Consider the following 25265-nt stretch of genomic DNA (forward strand, 5'->3'; position numbering starts at 1 on the left):
CATTGCAGCTGTGAACAAGATAAAAATGAAACACCACCTTCCTTATGGATGGAGGAATAGACAATAGAGAGCCAATAAAAGGAAAATAAAAGTACACCTCTGTATAATGAATCTAAGCTCTACTGTGGCTATTTGTGCCGGAGTGTCAGTGTGGGGAGAAACCTGCACTGCTGAGCTGTATATTTTATTTCTCCCTATATCCTGTAGTTCCCACAGCTTGGATTTGCACCAGCAGTGACAAGGTGCAGCAGAAATCTCCATTTAGCTCTATTTTCTGACCAAACAGTGCTTTTACTCCAGCTGTGTGTTCTTTATCAGGATTTAGCCCTTTGTATAAAGGTGAATGCTTTTTTGGCTGTGGTCCCAGTGGGGTGTTTGATAACTTTGTCAGAAGGAATCAAGAGAACATAATGACTAAACAAATAATGGGCTGTCAAGGAGACTTGAGTTACAGGAACTGAAAGATAGTCCAAAATGCTTTGCTCTTCAAAGAAACCAAGAAAAACTTTGTCTTAATTTGGCCTTCAGAACTTTGACATCAGCCTTTGCTTGTCTGCAAGCATCAACTCAAACATGGGAATTTCTATGGATAGTTAGTCCTCATGAGAGGTTCCTGGCAGGCTGCTTTCCCTCAGGTCAGTTGTGTACCATGTACAAAAACTACCACAACTGCTTTTTCACCTCCGTTCCTTTAAAAAGTCTTACAGATTGTACTAGAAAATAATTCCTCTTTAGTTTTTTTTAGAATCAATTGAACACGGAATTATGCCTCTTAAGGAAAATTAAAAATGCTCAGAAAAGCTACATATTTCAATGGAGATTAATATATTTTTAGTACCTGTCCTGAAGCACACTTCAATCAGCAAATTTATCAATACTAAAGTAAAGTCAATGGATATTTTCACAGAAATAATCCATATTTTTTGCTTTATAGGCAGATATACAGCACAGAGGCAAATAGAATAAAGTTAAATTCTCAATATATTTAGCCAAATTTTCCCTTTGAAGACCAGGAAAAAATCCCTCCAAGCCCTGGAGGCCTGGCTGTCACCTTCCTCAAGCCAGCCAGGATATGTTAGGGGAGGGCAGATGTGCTTGCCTTTGGAGAACTGGGAATGCTCTTTTGGAGCTGCAGCACCGCTTGGCTTAGACACAAAGCCTTGATGCTGCTGCAATGGGTAGCCAGAGGCTGAGAGAGCTGTTCAGTAAACTGATTATTTGCCACTCAAAGCAGTAATCTTATGAGGCCCAGCTTTGAGCTGATGGTTGGCCCAGTTGACCTCCAGAGGTTCATTCTGTGACTTCAGAATACTGAGTACTCTGGAAGAATTTCTGCATTCCCCAAAAGCTCTGCAACTGCACAATTGCACAAAGACTCCTCCAGGGCAAGGGGAAACAGGGATTTTGTTTGCCTGTCTTCGTGCTGTAGCCATCATCTCAGCCAGCCCGAGCCTCTGACCCAGAGGCTGCCTTACCCACAGTATCCAACTCTATCTGCCCATTGAGGCTGTCACAAAAATGCAGAGTTTTGTTTGCCCAGAGAAATGAGAAGACACTGGTAACTGGGGCAGGTCTGTAGCCAGTTCACTGCTCTGCGATAGTGGATCCATCAGTCCCGTCTTCAGGGATGAAATTATGAAATATAAGAAGAATCCTTGGTTGGTGGCAACAGAACTTCCTTCAGCCACAAAAATAATCCACTCCAAAATGAAGTTTTATCAGTTAAAAAAAGGAAACTTTATTTACAGAATATATTTTGATCTTTTTTTTTGAGGTATTTTCAGCCTTCATACCTACGCTAGCTTTGGAACTTCAGCTGTGTTTATTTTAAAGAAAGCTGTCAGTGAATCTTTAAATGGTTCACCTTTTCACATCATTGGGTCTCCCCTATGGAAATTATGTCTTCTCTTTACATCATGATTCAACTCAGCTCAAAAAGCTAAAAATGCAAAGGCATGAAACAGACATGTCTCCCATTTCTCATTCAACACAACAAACAAATGGAGAACAGGAACAACGTGTGGCATGAAGATTAAGAAGTTGAATTTCTGTTCAGGTCTTTTTCCTCACTACTTAAGGCAATAAATCATTTCAATTAGACATAATTAAAACAGTTTGCATTTGAAACGTGAATTAAAATTGAAATCAGTATTATCCAGTTTCCCCCTTGCACATTCATCTCAGCTATCAGGAGGATATTGCATTATCTATCTACTCTTGGCATAGATTAAGTCATAATTTTTTTTTTTTTTTCATATAATCTCTGGTTGTAATCAAGCACTGGTATATGGACTTTTATCATCAGTAGCACAGTTACACTGTCTTTTCCAAGTTCCTGTCCAAATACCTCTGGGCTTTTAATCCCTTATTGTCTTTTCTAATTTTCTCTTTTCATCTAAAATTAATTAGAGTACAGAATCTCTTTTTGGTATTCCATTCAGCTTTCAGGGTGTTTTTGTTCTCCAGCTAAACAGCAGTTTTCAAAGATTTAAGACACTGGCCTAATGTCTATGAGTGGGAATTCAACAAAAAGAATGCCACAATAGATGTGGGCCAAAAAATAAGTAAAGAGAAATAAAGAAATCTTTTGTAGCCTGTTATAAAAAAAGACAACATTATGATATTAGAGTGCAGAGCAGTGGACTGATTAATTAAGATAATAAAACCGATATAATTAAACATGACTCGGATTCTGTTTATTAGCCCTTCTGTTGTCAACTAAACCTTTCAAACCCTGTAAATAAGCAAGCTGAATGACAGGTGTAATTGGTATGCAGGGGATTCAGGTTACTTAATGTTGTAATTTTTTCCTGGTTTTCACTCTTTTAGAGCATCAGGTCCAATGCCTGGAATAAACACATTGATTTTCTTGTATTGTCAGTGAGTCACTAATCAGAGAAATCATTGATTAGACAGTAATCTGTCAATTAAGTCTGACATTGTCTCTGGTACCTTGGCAATGGGGGGGCTGCATTCTTTAAACTGAGACATTGACCTTGCTGTTTTCACTGTCTGGAGACTGAAATGAGGGTTTACAGTAAAGACAATGCTCTTATCCTTCATTTTATTCCCTTGTCATTTTGGGTTTTGTTTTTTTATTTGGTTTGTTGGTTGGTTTTTGGTTTTTTCCCTGGGTGGGTTGTTTGGTTGGGTTTTTTCCTCAGCTCAGATCTGATTGTCATGTGTTTTTCTGCATTTCTCTCTTTTTAAAATGAACACGTGCTGTTCTTGCATATAGGTGACATTTTGACAGGATGTTAAAGCACTTTAACAATTTCCTCCCCACCATTTCCTGAAAACTGATTTTTGGGATTCATTAATTCAAATGACGAAGTAACAGTTTGTAAAACTTCATTTTGGGGGGGGGTCATCCTGATTGCTTGTTGAAGAACTCAGGGCATCACTCGCTGGCAAGTCTGATTGTGTGTCAATATTTCAGAGCTCCTCCAGCCCATGGGCTCAGCTCATGCACTGTGTACCAGCAGCATTCATGGAGAAAGGGAAGTAAAATGTGATGTTAATCTCCCTGGATACTTCCAGAATGAGTAATTCTTCCAATCTAGCAATAAGACACAATGTTAGCCTTGAAATTAGACACTTGGGCTCCAGTTCATCATTAATCAGAAAGGCACTTGAGCATGTCTATACCTTTAGGCATGTGCTTAAGTGTTTTGCTGCAGTGGGGCAGGCTAAAGTAAATGCTGAAATGATTTGTTGAGCTTGTGTTCCAACATGTTGTTGTTAGCATTTGTGTAGAGCAGCAGGAATGCACGTTGTTTTCTACAGGAGACTGAAGGCAGTTATCAGACTCTCATCTCAATGAATTAAATCAACATCACTTGGAATTAGTTCAGTTACATGAAGCTGTCAGAGCTGTCTTAAGGAAAGATCCATTGCACTCTGTGATCCAGGGGAAGTCTGTGACACCCTATCAACTCAGAAGAAACAAGATTTCACTTTGTACCACAGGATGCTCATCACCACTCATTCTCAGTGTGTGTATGTATTTCAGATCTATTTTCAGTTGCTTTATTTATATCTTAGAAACACAAATGGAAGAGAGAATCAAGTAGCAAGATTTCAGAAGGCATTTACTTTTACCTTGGAACAAAGCTGTTGATAAGAGAAAATGAAAATCAACACTCGAGTACTATTTTTAGTTTTCCTGTCTCATAGGCATGATATATAACATGGTGGTACCTCATATACTGAGGGACCTGAAACCCAAAGGTAGAATATGGAGTTAAACTGGTATTTAAGGTGATATTTCAAGAGGTTTAGTCTTTTTTTCCCTCCCTTTTTCTGTCTTAAAAAAAATTCCCATTAAAAAAAGCCTAAGAATCGAAAAAAAAAATTTGGAAAAGAAGAAAATTCGGAGGTGTGTAGAAAATATACTCAGCTGCATAGACCAGTGCTTAACTTAGAAAATCTTCTGATATTAGTAGAGAGAGAATTTAATAAAATAGTACTTATCTCCTAAGAAGCCTGTAGAAACATTAATCAGGCTGTGTGAAGGGTGTTCCCACTTGGTTAGTTCTCAGTCTGCAGGTTTTCCCTGTGAAAAGGGAATGACTGGGACAACGGGAGATGGCTATTTCTGTGCAGAGCAGTTCAGCACAGGGGGTCCTGCCAAAGGCTTTGGGCTGGGGCAGGAGATGAGGGAGTCACAGGAGGACAGTGTGTCCTCAGGCAGCCAAGTGTCCCCTGATTACAGAGCAAGGAGCCCTAGTTCTTTGTTAATGACACCAGGCTGTGGAGGCAATGACTTCAGGCTGCTCTGGGCAGCTCACTTTCAGCTGGAGATCTAGGCAGATCCACCTTGACTGTCTGATAGATTTGGCTCCTGTGACAACTGATGTACATGCTGAAGTAGGGCTGATTTTCCACACCAGAAAATAAACTAAGTCAGTACAGGATTATTGCTTAAATTCAGGGAATTTGCTCCAATTTATTAAAATACAGGGCAGAATCTTGGCACCTATTCAGTTGCTTCACTGCTCTTTGTTATTAATGAAAATCTGTCTATACAGAGCTAAATATTTGTATTCAAAAGGAATATGTATGCTTGTTCATTATTGTGAAAAAAAAAAGTCACTTTCCTTAAAACACCCACACCTTTTGTTTTTCTCCTTTTCTTTTCTGTTTTCTCTCCACTTCTCCCAGCCAGCATCCTATTGAAATTGTTTACAGCACTGACACCAGAACACTGATCTGATGGAGAGCTCTGAAGTGCTTTGGTACACATTTCTCCAGTGGGGAAAAAGCTGTATCCAACATATTGTGCTTACTTAACCTCCCTTTGAGCAGCTGTCCCTCAATGGAAAGCCATCAGATTTCTGTTCTTCCTCTTCAATGAGATGTTAGTGGCCTTCACAGCATTTCTATGTCCCACAATGAGTATCTGATAGTAGAAATGTAACACATTCAGCACTATCAATTTCAAACACAATGCACAAGAGTAATAGATGTTAAAAATTGCCTTGGCCACACAGTATATTGTTAAAAAATAGATTTCTTAGAGCAAACTCTGGGTTTAAAGGAAAGGTGACATTGTTAACGAATGTTGTCAGAGTGATAAAGTGATAGATGCCTGGCCATTCCTCTCCATGGGCCTTCCTCAACAGAGGCTGTATGAAAGAAAAGGATTTGTCAAGGAAAACTGGATGGAAAACTAAGGTTTTATGACATTTATTGTCCTTTCCTCAGCTCCTGACTGCTATAGTAGAATATCTAAATATTTGTATAACTTCATATTTTGTTTAATTTTGAAGGTGATAGTGATGAAAGGTAGAAGCACACCTTGGAAAGCTCCTTCTCAAATTCATTTCACCTATATTGCCCTGTCTCTGTCAGTGAAATGAGAAAAATTAAACCACATATTTAGGAGGGCTGTATTACCTAAGGCAACTGCATATAGAAAAATAAAATAGAGATTTAAAAAAAAATCAGTTCCCCCCCAGTTCCTTCCTTTCTGGAAGGAAACAAAGTTTTCATGCAAAAAGATGTTTCCAGAAAGCAGTGTTTACCATGGAGTAGTTTAAAGAAGTCATTATCTTAACGCACATCTTATATCAAATCCTGGCTATGAGATAACTGATAATAATACAATGGGGAAATTAAAAAGTGTTTTATTCTGTGCACTTTTATGCAAATATTTGCCTTCCTGCATAGAGCTTTGAGAACAGAACATGACAAAAATCACCATCCATCACTCAAAGAAACCCAGATAGCCCTTCCCTGAGTCACCCTTCTTGTAGCAGTGCTGGGACTCACTGTACGTCTGTCTGGCTACTTTTGACCAAGGTCCCTTTTAAAAAAGATAAGCCAAGAAACCCCAATCATTCTCTTGGGTTGTACAAGCTCTCAGAGATCTGCTCTCAAATATAAGAATATATTGATGAAGGCAATAGTTCCATACTGTTTTCCCCTGTACTGTGATTACAGTAAAATGACAGGAGAAATGTTATTTGCAGAAATATGCAAACTAGGAACACTCATCTGTAATATTCACTGGCAAATACCCACTTATTTGCTACATGCAGTCATCTTGATATCATTGGCTCTTCCAATTCATGAGCCAAAACGCTTAAAATTCCAATTGACAGGTCTTTGTCATTATTATTCATTATGCTTTGTTAGAGCCATTTAATCATGTGCAGGCCCTACAAAGGATTTCTTCCTCTTTCTCTTTTAAACAAACATGCTTTTGAAGGTAAGCTTGCATAGCAAATAACTGATCCGATAGAAATAATTACAGACAGCAACAGGGAAAAAATTCTAATCTGCTGGGAATTGTTCTGTGCCTTCCTTGTCCTGCAGCACCATTTTACCAGAAGGTGTTCTGAATAATTTAGGGGCTGCTAATATGATTGCAGTGTTTTCCCATGTTCATCACAACTGCTTGAGGTCAGTGTCCTGTCTGGTTATATTTGATGCTCCAGGAAAAAGAGGAAGCTCTAAAACTGAAGGCAGCTTATCAACTAGAAAGATTCCAGCTGGATTTTGTAGGTCACTTAAGGTGGACAGCAGGAAGCAACAAATACTCAAGTGATATTCAGAAACATGATAGATTCAGAGGTTTATTTCAGCAAAAACTCAAAATGAGAAAACTGATTATTATACTGCTCCTTCCCATGTTTCATGTTAGTAGACAATGAACTGTTGCTTAAGACAATAAAGAACATTAAGTACACTGAGTTAGAAAGCCACCTTCTCCTCACTAACAAATTAGCATTGTGCAGCCAGGGATAGCTGAACTAGGACCTTTCACGTCTTTTCCTCCTTCAAAGAGAGTTTAAAATGAAAAAATCACACCATCTGTGCTTTGTAGCTGTCCTTTAATGAGGGCTCTAATTATCAGCAGGTGAGTGCAATCACTGCTAACCCTGGCCTGGGTTATTTCAGAGGTTTCTGGGCACACAGTAGTTTTTGGAGCCCCAGCTCTGGCTGGTGCCTCTGCTGCGTCTCTGGTGGGTCTCTGGGGTAGAAATCTGGTTGTGAGGGGGTGCTGGGACCTGTTTAAAATGGGGTAAAAAGCCTTGAGCTCTAATGTGGGGGGGGATGCTAAAAAAATTAAAATAATAATCATTTTAAAAAGTAGTGTGATGACTAAGGCTTGAGAAGAATCTGTAATATAGGGTTTCCTCCCTTTCTTTTCTTTCCTCACAGGCTGTGGAGGGCTCTGTAATGCACCAGGGAGCTGTGTCCCACAGAAAGAAGCCCAACCAAAGCAAGAGAAAATGAAGGGCAAGTGGCTGCAGAGAGGTACTGCTGTGTTCTTATCCTCATCCCAAACCACTGCACCACTTGGGGAGGGAGAGGAGATGGAAATGAGGGAGTGGAATGGAGCTTGGAAAGACAGGAATGGGGGGAAGTGTTGTATATCTTCTGCTTCATTTTTCTGCTGTCCAACTCTATCTTAATTGTCAATAAGTGAAACTAATTTTCTTTAAATTGAATGTGTTTACCCCTGATGGTAGCTAATAGCCAAACTCACTGTTATTCTTATGAGCTTTTGTTAATCCTGTTGTTCCTGGGGAAGGAGGAGTGAGAGATAGGCTGGAGGGGGGTCTGGCAGCCAGCCAAGGTCAACCAGCCCCAGACAGAAATCAGTCAATTCAAAACTGTGTGCTTCAGAGATACCTTTGCATTCTTTGGCTCTTGTTCATTGCATTCATTGTCCAGACTGAAAAGTCAGAGAGGCCTGTGTTTGCTATTCCTGGTTTCTGTAGATAAGAACCAATGGATTTAATGCCACTTAGCTAAAGACAAGTGAGAATGTTGGAGGAAGTTTCACCAAGTGAGTCCCCTCTAACCTTCAGGATGTTTGTAGGATAATTTTTGTTGCTTGGATCAGTTATGACTGAAGAAAAGCATGGGAAAAACTTGTCCCTTCTGCATTCACCTGCATGCTGGGAAAAGCTCTCATGCAGAGTGAGATCAAAGTGAATGTGATAACTTCTCTCTTACATGTTGTAGGCTGTATGTAAACCAACCAAACAAAAATTGGAACATGCAATTTAATAATGGCCGTGAGTGAATGATGTGCTGACAGGAGTTAGAGCTGTAAATGTAGTTAGAGACTGTCTAGAAGGGAATGAATGATATTTCATGTGCCATGATGTGTTCAGAGATAGCAACTGGTCCTGAGTCCTGGATGTTGGTATCTTGGAGCTGTACAAGAGTGAAATGCAAATCTTCCTTGTCTTTCTAGACTTATCCCTACAGGTTGATATGTGTAATGTTGGAGATGTGGAGAAAAAAAGCTTCCTTTTATATTGCTAGGATTTCTTATAAGGACTTCTCTGACTACAAATTACTTTGGTGTTGGTTTTTTATTTGATAGAATGATCCAGAATGTTGTAGTTGGGACTTCAAGTCATCCAAAACATCAAGAGATCTTCAAATACTAAGTAGCAATATTTCTAACACATTCTTGCAGATAAATTAATCCACACTGTGCCTAATCTTCACAGGTTTTTTGCCTTTAGGGTTTTTTCTTTCATGACATCTATATATTAAAAAAGGCAGTTTGAGCTATGAATCCAAAGCCCTAGAAGGAGAGGTGCAGGAGATGGGTATGGTCCTAACACCAAAACCTGAACCTAAGAAAGATGCTGCAATGCACAATTTAACACTGCCATCAAATGGCCAAATATATTTCTTGTTCTGCAGTGGCACCTGAGCTGCCTGTTATAAGCACTTACTCCAAACAGCCCAGCTGAGTCACACAAACTTAAAGGAAAACAACAGTGGCTTTCTGTTTTCATGTTGTGATGGAATATAGGCCTGCCTCTGCAGCCTGCTTTGGTGGGAGGGGTACTTTCACAGAAGTACTCTTACACTGGGCTATGAACACTGGGGGAGGGAGAGTCATCACTGACAGACCTCACAGGCCAGGGGAAACCTGCTTGATGGGTGTGATCAAGCTTCTGGTTGATAGTATTCACTTGGGAAGAGGTTTCAATAAATGAATGCATTAGAAGTACATCTTTCTTTGGTCTTTTTACTTCTGTAAGTCATGTGGAATTAACATGAACTCCTTCAGTTTATGCAGGTCTATATATTTCTTTTATTGCATGCAAGGAGCCTGAACAACCCCTCACTATTGTTGTTAATTCAAATTCACTGTAAAAAGCAGTCTTTGAACTTCTTGTGGATGATTTGATCTCATGCATTCTCCATCCTCTGTAACATTTATAACAGTCTTATAGTCTTCAACTAAAATCGTATTTAATATTGAAATTCCCCACTTAAATTTCAAACGCAGTATTTCTTGCTGCTTGAATTCAGTTCTGAAGGGCCTCTTCCTGGGCAGATGCTCTCACAATCACAATTCCTTTTTTATCTAGCCTTGGAGAATTCTTTCACACAAAATTAATATGAATATGGTGCAGATATAGGCTTTCTTCACTGCATTTCTCCAGCTGCTTTAGAGAAGTCTTTCCTGGTCTTTACTTTCAGTAAGGCTGAGAGAAAAAAACCCACCTGTTCCAGATCTGTCTGCCTTATGGATTTTATCAAAGACCTAATGGTTCATATTCAGCTAAACTGAGTACTCCCATCTTTTTAAATGCAACTCTTTATGCCCAGGAAACAGGCTTAGTTATTTTTTTTTGGTTGTGTTTTTTTGTTTGGCTTTGGTTTTTTGTTTTGCTGGTTTTGTTTGGTTGGGGGTTTAGGGTTTCTTTGTAATTGCTTTGTTCCATATTCTATTCCATCCTCTTACCAGACTGAAAGAAGTGGGCATCTGCCCAATGTTTGATGTTACCTAATGCATTTGTACTCTTAGTTTTATATCTGCTATTGTAGCATCTGATCTCCTAGTTGTTTTCAGCTAGTGCCCAAGCTGTGAAGGACTTGTATTGAACATCTGTTAGACATTTCTGCGTTTGGACATCTTTGTGTGGTTGTGCACCATGCTGGTTTTGGTCTGAGCTCCTTTTCTCTGCAGTAGCTGCCATGGGGCTGTGATTTGGATTTGTGCAGGGAATAGAGTGGGTAACACAGGGATGTTTTGGCTATTGCTGTGCAAGGTTTGCAGAGTCAAAGCCTTTCCTGCTTTCCCCCCCTCTGGCCACAGAGGAGGCTGCACAAGAAGTGGTGTGGGGATACACACACAGCTGGGACAGCTGACCAAAGGGATATTCCATATTGGGTGCTAACAGCTCAGCCCTTGGAGCTGGAGGATGCTGGAGGGATGACCTTCATCTTCCCAGCAACCACTAAATTTTCTCTAAAGTGCATTATGGTACACACAATTTGTATTTTAAGCTATAGCTAGCTTCATGGATCTAGATCCTTCAGTACTTTGTAGTGTTAATCTCACAGGTCAAAATGCTGCCTGTAAAGGTGCATGCCTTAAAATGAACCCAATTGTCAGGACGAGGAAACAACTGTCTTGTGCATTTAGTCCATAATGAGATTCTTTATTTACTGTAAGTTAGGAGTATTACTGACCTCTTTCTTCCAGTTGCTTTTCAGTGCTAGTTTCACGAAAGATGCACTTTGGTTTGGTGCCTCAACTTAGCTTTACACTTCTGGTTTAAATTTTTATAAAAAAGAAAAATAATGCTCAAGTATATTTTCCTGTACTCTCTAATTGAAAGAGAATCCAAATTTCATGTAGAAGTTGGTGGCATTTCCTCAGGTTTTTAAGAAATCACATCAGCCTACTTTAGCTGCTATATATCTTTAGCTCCTGAGGTTTTAAGTCATCACCTTGTGCACTGCGCTCAGCTCATGAGAAACAAAATTAATTAGCTTTGTCCATCTTTGTCCTTGTCATCTATTTATGAAAATGATGGCAGGTCCTCTGAGGAGCTGGAAAAGTGTAGATTAATCTGTGGGCTGAGACTGCCCAATACATTATAGTTCTGTCTTTAAGGTCTCTCTACTCCTGATTTACAATGATAAAACAAACCAAAAGTCATAGGAAAATCTTCCTAATATTCCATAAAGGAGTGGTTAACTGGTTTTATCTTTATGATTTATATGCTGTTGAGGGAGTAACCTTTCCCTGCACATCCAGAATTTCTCCTCTGCCTGCACCATTGTGCCCTTTGTTCAAATAGTGACTGTTCAAGTAATTCATTTTTACTTTCCACTCTTCTGGCTACTGATAAGTGAAATGATCTTCAAGAATAATTACAACAAATAGTCCTGTCTTGCTCAAATTAGGTAAAACATGCCATGTCTTTAAAGCTGCAATAGGCAAATCCCATAAATATATAAAGGTCTCTGAAAGGCTGCTATATAGAAGTCAAAGGGGCTGGGAAAGGCCAGAGCAATGCTGCCATTGCTCTCTTCTGTCAGTGGGACGGGGAGCATATCCTCAGCTAGTTCAGGGCAGCCTAATTCCATCAAAATCAGTAGTGCTGCTCCCTTCTTGTGTTACCCAAGCACCTTTTATTTCCCCTTCTGCTTGATGCACTTCAGTCTGACTTCTTCCCAGGCTATGGATGTGAGAAAAGAGACACTCTCCTTGCCCTGATGGAGTGGAGCCCTTCCCTGAGGACTCAAGTGTCTTTCAGGAGCTGGACCTTCAAACCCAAACACCGCAGCACCTGAGCCCAGACTCAGCACCCAGGGGGCTCATTTGTTGATAATGCTGCCCCATCGATTCAGTGGTGTTACAGGAGCTGAATGAGGCCCATTATGCCCTACTCAAGTGACAGAGGAAAGGGCAGCAATAACTCAGATTTCCCCAAGCCGTTCCAGCTACCTAACTGCCTTGGCTTCCAGACACGTGTTTTCCTGCTCTCCCAGGGCCTTGGAGTCGAGCAGCACAGGAAGGTGCGAGGCTGTTTTCTCCAGAAATGAGAACTACAGCTTGCATTTATAATCTGTATGTGGGAGCACATATTACATATCCAAGCACAGAGAAACATAACAGAGCACCCATGAGAGCCGAGAATGGCTTCAGAAAACAATCTATAAATCTCTGGTGTTATCTTTCTGACAGCCTCCTAATCTCTGCAGGTTGTTGTTAAGAGCTGCATTAAACTAGCCTGTCATTGATCCCAGCTCTCACTGCTTCTCCAAGAGATGCACTTCCTGTGATCAATTAGGAAAAGAGACAACAGCTTCTTAAAAGCATCTTTACAACAGGACCTTGCAATAACATATCTTCCCAAAATGTGCCTCTCTGACATTTACATCATGCTTTGTCAAAGTGCAGCCAGCATCTGCACCAAGGATGTTATTCAGTCTTCTGAAAGAACTGAAAACCTAAGGTTCCTCATGTTGAATCATCATTTTTGCTGCCAATTTCACCCCAAGTAAAAACACTTAAGTTCAAAAAGTGATTGCAATTTCTTACTATTTATTTAATTTTGAGTCAGGCTTAGATTAGCTCTGGATTGTAACTACCTTACTCTCAATGCCTTCTTAGGGGGAAACAGGCTGTGAACCTGCATCCTTGTTAAAACTTTGAGAAGTATCCTGCTTACTGCCCCAATGTGGCACAGAACCTTAGTACTGATAAGAAAACTACTTTAAAAAAAAAGTATATTACTATTAGCAAAAAGGGCTTGGCATTGGATTTCTACTATGGAAATTGTGTTTCTCCTGACTTGTGCACTAGGTGGAAAAGATAAAGGTCATTTTTACCCCTATTCTAGCCAAGGTAAAGTCCCATTGTGTTGATGAACTTAAATTAATTTAATGTAATTATCTTGAGGAGGTTACTGTCCAAGTATTAGAAGATGATTGCGTCCCTGGTTTCTGTAAAGCCTGAATGTAGGGTAGACAAAAGCATGTAGAGAAGGACAAGTAATGCTGTATCCTGATATGGTGGCTTTTATACTGGGCTATTTAATTCCAGAATGACTTGTATCATGCATATCAACACTGGGCTTTCCTGTGCCACTCTTTATGCATGTATTTTTAAAATGTTTTTAAGCTTAAAATTAAGAAAAGATTGGCCTTTCAACTACTGTGCTTTTGTAGTACTTGGAGCAGTCTGTCACCTCAACAAGGGAAGAGAGGGGAGGATAATTATCTTTTGAATTTAGAATACATATTCTCTGTATTTTCTGGACTACAGCAAGATGGAGTAGCACAAATGCTGCTGGACTAGTTTTCCATTACACATCTTTGTAGCCACTGACAAAGGAAGCTAATTGTGTGTCTTGGCCTTCAGGAATTCTAAGATGAGGTGTTGTGAAATCACAGCAAAGCATGGCTCTGTTTCTGTGTGCACTCGCAACACTCCGTGTAATTAGCAGGCTGAGCAGGAGAGCTGAATTTAGCTCTCTAGCTCTTAAATGGAGTTACTTTCATTTGTTTACTGAATGTCTCTACCCACTAAAGGCTAATGAACTGGTAATGGATCTGTCAGAAAAGGGATAAGACAAATACCTCTAAATGTTGCTATTGTAGCCTAAGATTGTGGCTATTATTGCTCCTCTAACTCATGATCTTCATAAGAGGGAAGGTGGTGGGAGGTTTGGTATTCAATGGGTGTAAGGAAGCACAAGCATAATTTATGAACTGATGGAGTGGAAGGGAGGAGAGGAACAACCCTCAGGAAACAATAAAATAAACAAGCATGTTCTTCCTGCATATTTCAGTGATGGCTTTCTCATCTACATCCCCCTGCTCCTGTGTAAAGTATATTAATCTTCCCAATTTTTATTTGTGCTAGAGAAAACCTTAAGTGAAGCACTGCTTGAAGTTCATCAGCTGTAAAAAAGGGCCAGTCAGGTTATCACCTTCAGGTGTGATGGGAAAATGCAGTGGTCAGAGTAATGCCCAAATAATAAATTCAGGCTGATTTTAAAAGCCAGACATTTCTCTCTGAAGAATGTGAAGAAAGCACATGGTCACCACTTGGCTGAAGATTACACTTAGTATGTTTGGTAGCTTCAAGAATTTTTTTTGTGCACTAAAATTCCAGTCTTCTAAATCTGCATTACTCAATTTGGCCCAAAATATTCTCTGAATGCAGACAGCTAAGAAAGCTCTGGGCAGGCTGCCTTTGCAGTTGATTAGATGTAATATTAAATGCAATCACTGAGACACCAAAGCTTTTTTGCATAAGATTGCTATGCTAGTGCAAGCAGACCAATGTTTATGCATTGAGTAAACAGCACTGGTAATGCTTTAACAATAAAATGAAATAATTTCTGCCTTTAAGAAATAATAATTAAATGTCATAACATTCAGATATTGGAAGGGTTCTTCTGTCTGATTTTTAACACCTCTAACTTCTGGAAGCAAAATATGTACATATGTCAAACTTTTTTATGTAGTACAGTTTCAGGGGTTTGGGTTTTTTTCCCCTATAGTCTGTTGTCTCTCCTACATTGTTACATAGTTTAATTTTTTATCTTCAGTCTCCTCTGGTGGTTTAAATCTGCACTTGTTAAAATTTTGTGAGAAGACTGTGTTTATGACCCATGTTACATTTTATCTGCGTTATTTCATTCCTTCTGCATATGGAGGCTGGGACAGGTTCAGACTGTACCTTATGTCAGAGTTTGACTCTGGACAAGTGTGGAGGAAGCAGAAGAGACTCCTGACTCTCAGCTCAGACCTTTCCCTAGAATCAGAATTCTTTCTTTGCTCTTACCTAGCAAAAGCAGTTTGAATTTTGAAATGATTCATGGCTACAGGAACAGATTGCTTCCACCACTGCTGCTGTTTGCTGAAGCAAGGGCACAGAGTTTCACCATCTTTAATTCTTTATTCCTCTCCAGGAAGAGATATTTTTGCTGACCATCTGAAGACAGTTTTCAGTTCCTTACCTATGTTCAGGGTAATAGATAATATAGTTATGGGATGTAGATTAGCACAACAGTTTTTAGGGGTAAGGACAATTGCAGCCTAAATTTTTGCAAATAAGGAGTAAATAACCTAATCAATTTTTAGCTGTGGCATGGCCATTAGAAAAATTTCAAAGATTTAATGACTCAAAAAGAGGTAGACTTACCTTCCTTCTGGGGGGCTGGGGGAGCCCAACATGCCAAAGGAAATTTCTGTTGAAATCAAGCTATTGGAAGGAGAGTCACTCCTGAAGAACATATGATTGAAGGAAAAAAATATGGTATTTCTACTTTCTCAGAAAACACCAATATACCCTATGTGGCTATGATTGCTCTCCATCTAAATATGTGCCCTGAGTGATTAACAATCAGGATGGTATCTAGGTGCTGTTGTGAAAACAAAATGTATTTTAGTTCCTCAGCAGACTGTCATGACTCATTCAAAACTTAGTCCAGTATTTTCTGTAACAACTTTGTAGCATTTCTTAAAAGTTATTTTAGCAATAGTCCTTTCTGAAGCCCTTGTTATTTTTAACATCATAGGCGTAGGTTTGACAGGAATTAAGTGGCATTACGCATCCCTGTGAGGTGTCTCCCAAACACTGAGTGCTCTGGCCCTAGCACAGTGAGGTGTGTAACCCCCAGCTTGTGAGAAATGCTCTAACACAGCTCCTTGCCAGCACTGGCACAGCACTGCACACGTCTTGGTCAAGGCATTTTGTGCCTCCATTCCATTCTCCTACAGGACTGTGGCTCCTCTGAGCTCTTGGGAACCACACTGTCACCTTCTCCTGGGCTCCTGCTTGCACATGATCCCTATAGCAGCCAAACACAGCTGCTAATTTGGAGAGGCAAAGTTAGGAAATATTAATACCTTTGACAGTTTGCTCCTTTTGGAAAACCACCTTACTTTCATTGTGCCCTGCTTTTCATTTCTTCCCTTCTGCCATCTGTTTCTGTTGAAAACAAGGTGGATGCTGTGATGAGTCAAATGCAATCCATGCACTGGTTGGACAGACAATGATAGCAGACTCCCACCCCAAATTTGACTTGGAATGCTGTGATCAGTCATAGCCTTAACCTGACCTTCACCAAATCTTCCGCTCCTCTGAAAGTAATATAGGAAAATTTCCTGCAATATGGAAAAATTGTCTTTACAGTATGTGACTTCTTTTTTGTTCAGATTTTAGTACCACATTGTTCTGTGTTTATAAAGGATCCAAGCTGTCTAAAAGTAGAAATGTATAGTTTTTGTTGAAGAATGTATACTGTAAAAGACTAATGTGCCTTTTTAGATCATTAGATCAGTATAGATGCCCAGACAGATGCTGTCTCTACAGTAACATGGAACTTGTCAATAGATGTCACTCTTTTTTGTAGACACTGCTTGTAAAATTAAAAATTACACTGCAGTAATACATTTAATTTTACATGCATGCAAATTCCTTGTTAGACTATTTAGCATGTCTAGCTTATATGTCTTATTTAACATACATTACATTTTAAAATAAGTGAAATTATATATACAGTATAGACATTTATAACTGAAATGATTTCCAGAGTAACATCATTAACCAGGGACATATCCAACCTGTCTTGCAATAGCTTTGCAAAATCATTACTGTCACTTCATAAGGACTTGTTGAAGAACTTGTTAAAGCATCATAAAAAATGGAAAATAAAGTTCTTTCTGGAGATTTCCTCACAGTTTTGCATTTTGAGGTTTTTATCATAAAACAGGCTGTTGTTTTCATAGCATGTTTTGGAGTTTAGTAAATAGCAGATTCCTACCACTAGGTTTACATGAAGAATTTCCAGAGAGAATTGCTGGTAGCACAAGAAAATGCTGTCTTTACAGTGACAGCTGTATTTACTTTGTACCTCACCAAACAGCCTGGGATTGATGTGTCAGGGTGTGTTCGTGTCAGAGATCGCTCTGGAAGGGACTGGCAGCATGTCTGCTCCTGTGCTTGTGTAATTTCAATAAAATTCATATTGCTGTTCAGGTCAGGCAGGTTACAGCCACAGCTCAGAATGATTCTGCTCATAAATTTACCTCTGTTCCTCCTACCCACATCTTGGTTTCAGAATCCCTCAATCTCAGCCCGTAAAACTTGGATGGCTGCAGAACTTCAGGGATATTCAGCAGAGCTGCACAAGTTGGGTACCCATTGACAACCTGCCTTGTGTTACAAGCAAGCTGCAGGCTTCCTTTGCTTGTGTGACTTCATTTTGTAAACCACAGTTTAGGTTGTGGCTATTATGCATGCACAATTCTTTCAGTGAGGACTGGAGAAAAATTGAAATTGTGTAATGTTTTAAATACTTTGCTTGGAAGTGAGAGCATATATGGAGTTTTAATAGTTTCTGTCCTCAAAATTCATTGCATTTATTAATGGAAAATACAAGGCATTTCATTATTGAGTTTACAAGAGTATTTGTGATACAATCTGCATTTGTTATCAGAATTTTTTAAATGCTTGTCTGGACTATGACGTTTTTAAATATTTTCAGGAAAAGACTGAGGAAGAAACATTCACTGTGTATGTGGACAAAGCCTAAAATACTAGAGAAAGTGAATGTATTCTGCAGACATTTCCTTATTTCAAAATGGAGGTTCTAATTTTTAATGATTCTTCAGTACTTTTAGTTAGTGATTTCTTGTCATGTTAGTTTTAATAATTTTTTCCTGCCTTTTACCTACATGGATACGATGAAATTTTCATTTTTATGTACTAGGAAGAACGGATTTCTTGAGTCACTTAAAAGCCATAGAACTTGGGTAGTTAAATCTTTGTGCAGGTTTTGGGGGGTTTTTAGTAACAATTAAGTTGTGCTATATTCCAGCAAGTATTTTAAAGGCCAGTTCAAACAAGAAATTTAGCTAAGGCTTATAAAAGAAAGTGTCTCCATAATATCTCAGTTCAAAGTGCTGCCCTTTTGAGGATTTAGTGGCAGACCATGGAGAGGTTGGATGTGCCAGATTGAGAACTTGGGTGGCAGGGCAGAACCAAGACAGCTCAAATTGTGAAAACAGGTGTCCCTGTACTTCCAAGGCTCCAGCCTGTTATGAGGGTTCTGGCATTTAAGAGCCAGAAAGGAAATGTAGGTGAGGTCAACAAGGTCAATGCACATGGCAGTCAGACAGAAGCTGGCACTGGGAATGTATCTCACCATGGCCATAGGCACTAATTAAAGAAGGATATGTAATGACAGAAACCACAGATACATAATGACAGGTTGCACACACAGCATGAAATGAGTGAAATCAAAATTAGCAAAGGAAGTGGAAACAGAAAAGCATTATAGAATCACAGATTTAACTTGGGTGTTTAGTATTTATGTCCAGGGTAGTATAGACTTTGACATCATGGCAATGCTAAGAGAAGTCAACAGGTCCTGAAATCCTTTATTTGCAATACAAAGACTATGGTTTTTCAACATGGTGCTTAGATTAAAAAGCTCTGGTTAACCAGAGATCTCTCTCATTGCTGTGTCTGTTTCCTCTTCTCATTAGGTCTTGGCAGAAGTATAGACAAAATTCAGAATTTCTCTGAAAGTTAAATTCTGAGCATGATTATGTTCTCAGCAATCATACATATTCTCACCCACCTAGGCCTAATAATTTTAAGGAAATGTAAAAGATTTAATCCTTCTAGCAGAAAAGTAAAACTGTAGTTTAGAGTGACCAGAATAGCAAGCCTTAAAGTAACTAAATGGTAAAAGTTGAATAGTGGATATCTTTTGTGACTATGTTGCAAATATTTCCAGATCAGACTTGGAAGCTCTGAACTTATCCTTTTAAGATGGTCCAACATAGATCAATTTTTTCTTGAATATCTGATGGAATTGGAGGCTTTATGCTTGCTCTTAGTCACCATAACATCCTGGAATAAAAGGGTTCTGAAAAAATCCATGTTGTAACAACCTTTCCCAACCTTCCTAAATGAAAGGGTAGCAAAGAGGAGAAAACTCCCAAGTTGTCCTCCTAAAATATTACCTGAATTTTGATACGCCGTAACAAATTATTGTCAAGGATTGGAAAAGGGCACAGGTGAGAGCTGCACAGAGATTATCCCAGTTTGTGCCAAGGGCTAAACAATCCCTGATTAGCTCCTGGATTAACTGGAGCTTCATAAAAGCATTGCACAATTATCTATTCTCCCTGCTTGAGCTCTGCACAAGAGCTTTACAGCCAGAGCCAAGGATCTTACAAGGATAGAAAATGCTGTGATTAAAACCTTGTGGGATTGGGTTTGTTTGGTTTTTTTGTTTGTTTGGTTTTTTTGTTTGTTTGGTTTTTTTGTTTGTTTGGTTTTTTTGTTTGTTTGGTTTTTTGTTTGTTTGGTTTTTTTGTTTGTTTGGTTTTTTGTTTGTTTGGTTTTTTGTTTGTTTGGTTTTTTGTTTGTTTGGTTTTTGTTTGTTTGGTTTTTGTTTGTTTGGTTTTTGTTTGTTTGGTTTTTGTTTGTTTGGTTTTTGTTTGTTTGGTTTTTGTTTGTTTGGTTTTTGTTTGTTTGGTTTTTGTTTGTTTGGTTTTTGTTTGTTTGGTTTTTGTTTGTTTGGTTTTTGTTTGTTTGGTTTTTGTTTGTTTGGTTTTTTGTTTGTTTTTTTGGTTTTTTTTTTTTCAAATAACAGGCAGGCAGCAACTTCTATCAAACTGCTCTGTATGTGAAAATCTGTCTTGCCAAAGCTGGAGTTGACTAATCACATGATGCTAGTTAATAATGAGAACATGTCCCAGACTTGCCTCAGACAACTACCAATTTGTTTTTCAGGAACAAATAATGCCATTTTTCTCTAGAAATCCCTCTTTTCTATAAGCTTCTGTGATACTGGTGCTCCAGTACCCATATTTCATCAGCATATGGAGCAATAATAAACAGCTATGTTGTCTCCCCTTTTGGAGCTTGATTGCAAAGAGCCATTTTCTGTCAGGCACTGGGAGCTTGTTTAAATATTGTGCTCTGCATCATTGTATCTTCCCAAGAAGCTGTTTAATTTTGTCTAAACATTTTAATTGCGATCCTAAGGGAAGGGAAGTCATTGCCCATATTAAACATGAATCCCATTATACTAAAACGTTTATGTTTCTCAAAGGCTATTTATAGATGCTTTCCTAGTGTATGAAAATGTAAAAAACCAGAGCTGAACAATCATCTCCTGGCTGTGCTTGCCAGGCTGTGCCTCGGCTTGTTTATTCCAGTGGTCAGGCAAGACACATGAACAGGGCTCCTTTCAGCATTTCTGGCATTCCTGGAAAGAGGGATGAGTGGCTTGTGGAGCCAAGGCAGGTGCCAGGGAAAGGGTGTGCTCAGCAAGGAGAACAGAGCTTGGTGGCCTTGCAGATTTACAAGGGAGAACAGTGTGTGGATGTAAGTCCCAGAGGGACAAAACCAGACTGAAATTGAATAAATGGTAATTCTGCCTCAAATCTGCAGTGAAAGGAGCAATGGAGACATGTTGCCGTAGTTTTGTCAGAAGCGTGGTGTGCATATTCAAGGTGGAGCAGGTTTGTTTGTCTGCTTGATTCAAAATACCCTGAACCAGTGTGTACCACTGGTCACACAGAGTATGACCCACCCTGTCTGCAGGGTTAGATGATTTCAGATGATCTCTGCAGATTTAGAGGATTTCTTACTCATGGCAGCAACCATCTCTTCCTCTCCACAGGTGGCCAGAGTCTCTACTGCTAGTAAGTCATACAGCACACAGATGTGGTTTTACAGATGCAAATATCTTTGCATTTTGTACTAAATGGAACTTGGATGTAGCTGTGGCCCTGTTTCATAGCTTCTCATTTTTCAGGAGTTGAGGAAGCCAGTGAAAGCCCAGCTTCATCTACAGGGAAACAAATCTGGGCAACTGGCAACACTCTAATCAAGGAAATGTGGGGATTTAACACCCAGTACAGTTGCTGTTACCTTAGATGTGCCATCAGGTGAATGTGGTTTCTTGCAGATTATTAATGAACCTTATCCTTAATATGAGCAAGCATAGTTTTTAACATTTCATAGAAAGTATCACTACTAACAACACAGCACTCCTGGCAATACCAATAGCACAAAACCCCATTATTTTCCTGCAAACTACTAAAAGTGCAGCTTAGCTTCTATCAAAGGCAAAACATCCAAGAAAGAGAAAGCCATTATATGTTTCTCAGTACTCAGCATAGTCTCATATGTTTTTGTGTTATTGACAAGAATGAGTTTTCCTTCAAAAAACATTTTCAATAAAGAAAATAAGGTTTCTGGAAAACAACCTGGTATTTTAAAAAATATTAGAATTCCTGAAAAACAATTGAATTTGGATTCAAAGACACTGAAATCTGAAAAATAGAAATATAAAAGGTTTCATTTTTTTTTTCCCCTAAAGATACTTTTTTTTTTAACTACTTTTTTTTTTTTTTGAGGTTACTATAGAATAGCATTCACTGGAAATTTTCTCCCCCCTGAAAAAACTTCCCTCTGTCCCCAGCATATTGAGACTGGCTGTAAATATCTCACTGAGCTAGCTGGTTGTAGACTGAAATTTCTTTCTGTTCATATATCATTACCTAGGAATAAACTATAATAAAAATGAAAGAGCAGTAGAAAGTGCCAGTGAGAGCCAAGCTGTATCACCAAAACTTGCTCTTCTTTTCCTGTCCTTTCTCCTCCTTGACAGTATTTAATAGACCACCTGACCCTGCTGACAACAAAACTGTGAAACTGCATTTTCTAATATCCACAGCATCACAGGGAGCATCCATTTCTAGGAACCCCAGAGTGCTGAGCTAATATTGCAGGCTTATTTGGTCCTACATAATTAGTTATAATGACAAAAAGGACTAGCAGAACAGAAAGCCTTTCCAGCAGGCACTGTCATTTCTGGGTGGTGTTTTATATTGTCTAGACTGTAGCACTGTAGCTTTCCAGCTCTGATGGAGCCTCAATTAATGTGGAACATAAAGGAGGGTGGAACATTTTGATTACTTGGAGTGTGGAGAGAAGAAATGATGCTAGCAATGTATTTTAGCATATTAATCTTGCCCTTTTTAAAAATAACATTGCAATTAGTTTTTTCTTGATGTTAAGAGGAAATTAGTGCCTTGCAAAGCTTATACATCAAATTAAACAGGAATAAGACAGACATATATTCTGTTTAGTATGTTTGTAGCCCTACTACTACTGAACTACTGTATGTCTGTGTGTATTTGTGAGTGTTCATGCACACATGAATAATGTACTCAGCTAAATAATAACAGGATTGAAGCTAAAATTGGACAGTGTTACAAGGGACATTTCTAAGTGCTATCAGTACTTGGAGCTATGTCTATGTATCAAAATTGACAACAGGCAGAACTTAACACCTTTAATTTAAATGGTGCTAAACTTGCCCGTTTCTTGTGTAACTTATTAGTTAATATTATAGAAAATTTTTGTCACTGTCAACAGATGTGTAGATTTTATCATCTTGCGCCTGTCTAGAGTCATTAATTTGTCAAGTTTAAGATCAAGAAGAGGCAGTCATTTAATGACATCAGAAAATGCCTGACTGGTAGACTTAGTCTGAATGTCTGCAGGGAGTGGTCAGGAGAATCTTTGCATTGGCAGTCAGATGTATTTCTTTTGGTTAGTACTGTGGATATTTCATTTTTTATGCTAAAAGTTAGCCTGACATGCAGAAAAGAGCTTTTGAAGAAAAACAGATAATGGAAGAGTGACTAAATACCATATATATAAGCCACAGTATAAATGATATCTACTGACAAGTAGTCAATACAGAGTGCAGAAATCCAACACTCCGTTGTTAAATTTGCTTTAAACTGCAGGTTTAATTTGATGTGGACTCCTGTGCCATGTAGCCTTCCTCTGTTCCCAGTTCAGACATGGCTCAGGCAGGTTCTGCTTCCCATGCCATATCCCAACAGAGGGCAATGCTGAAGAGAAAAGTGCCAGTTTCAAATACAGACTGTTGGCCAAGAAGTGCATCCACTTACAGGAGACACTTTGAGATTGTACTGTTTTAATTCAAATTTCTGCTTAAAGAGGGCCTGAGGCTTTTGATTTCTCATTCCAAATTACACATGAGAATTTAGAAGTAACAGCAGAACACATTGCCAAACATTCACTGAGTTTCTGCCTCTCTTTTTCCCTCCATATTATTATTAAAAAAGCCTTTTGCTATCTGTAGATATTTGGTGGACTGACTTTATAATCCTGTATCTATATTGAGTAATTATATTCATGTGTCTTCACTGTAAGCTGCAAGTTAATACTTTGTCCTTCAGAAAAATCTTGCAAAAATTAGGGAGAAGGAGAGAATCTTTCCTTCTAAACCTCTGCAAATATGTACCCATTTCCAGTTGTGATACTGTGATAATGTAGTGCTTATCACATACTCTTTGCTTTTCTCAGTTGTATTTTTCTGATTATTATAAGAATGGTCTAAAACTGTGCTGTCTCCTGCCAATTTCTCATTTTTATGACAGAAGCAAATGTCAGAGTTGAGCAGTGACACAATGTTTTGACTCCTTTGAATATTATTTACCAGTGTAAGTTTTGAGCAGTTCACATTTGGCGGGCACTTCTGTTTGTACCCAGTGAAACCTGCTCTGAGCTAAGATCAAAAGGAATCATCATTCTGATTCACTGAGCATAAGGAGTCATAAAGATACTCTTATAACACTCTGGCAAGGACAAAAAAAATAGCTTGGCACTAAACCATGTATATGGCTGTGATTATAACATAATGGCAGATGATGAAAATGAAACCCATTCCTAGAACATGACTGTAAAGATTTATCTAACTATATTGTGTGAGAGGTGATTTGCTGGCTCTGGTTTGGCAGCAGGACCCAGGGGTGCAGAACCAGGCAGAAGGGTGGGTTATGTCTCAGAGGGACTTGCAGAAGAGTTCAGCTGCTGTTTCACCTTTTAAGCCTTTGTGCCACAGATGCTCCTCTGTTTTTCAGAGCAAAGCCTGAGATCTGTAGACTCAAAGAGCAGTAAAAGGCACTGGCATACCCTAACATAGGGGTGGTCCTGACATTTAAAATTAAGAAACTTTTTCTAGGCACCTAAGTTTTCTTTGGTTTTTGATAAAGTTTCCTTTGTACTTTTCCCGAGAAAACAGTAAATTAGAAATACGCATGTGACTTAGAGACAATTTTTCCAGAACCCTTAACATTGCAGTTATGTATCTATTTGTAGACTGTTACTAAAAAAAACCAGAGGAGAGTTAGCTCCTTTCCCTTTATTTCTGTACCTGTGGTAGCTGACTTGTAGCCTGTAAAAATCACGTGTGCCTCAGGTCGCACTGTCAGTGAGGACAGTACCAGCTGATTTTCCTCTTCCCTCATGGCTTTTCAGAGGAAGTGATTTTTGCAGCTCCATAAGTTGAGCCAGGACAGAGGAGGAAAAGCAAATTATGACAGAGACAGGAACTGCTTCTTTGGTGGCAGATGATTTTCTCATTCAAATGTACTTATTCTTAGAGATGGTCAACCTGAATTAACATTTTCCTGAGCCATGTCAGATTTGATCCAGGGAAGTATAGTTTCAGCAAAAGTCATAGTTTCAGGAGAAAAAAGGATTTTGCATTTGGAACGTGGAATCCAGTACATTGTCTAGGAAATGGGCCTCTGGGATCTCAACCTATCATCACTGAAGTGTGAAGTTCTAATTGTATTGCTTTTCATAATGAATCTGCTACATAAATATTATTCAATACCTGCAAATTTGCACTGGTGGGAAATGGAGAGGTTATAATGCAGGGAAGATTTATGCCAGCTAGATGCTGGGCTGTCATGATTAAAAATTTTCCACCCATTATGTGAATCCTATTGATCATTGCAGGAAGCAGAAAATTGTGCTGTTCATTGATTTTGTGTGGCTGCAGAATGCATTAGGCCTGATGCATTTGATGGGTAGCCAGGTTTTCAAAGGAAGTTCAGTTAAGCTAATCTTAGTTCAGAGGAATATGCACAATGGAATAAGAACCCTTGTAATTGCAAGAGCA

This window comes from Molothrus aeneus, chromosome 7 (assembly GCF_037042795.1).
Source record: "Molothrus aeneus isolate 106 chromosome 7, BPBGC_Maene_1.0, whole genome shotgun sequence".
Taxonomy (NCBI): Eukaryota; Metazoa; Chordata; class Aves; order Passeriformes; family Icteridae; genus Molothrus; species Molothrus aeneus.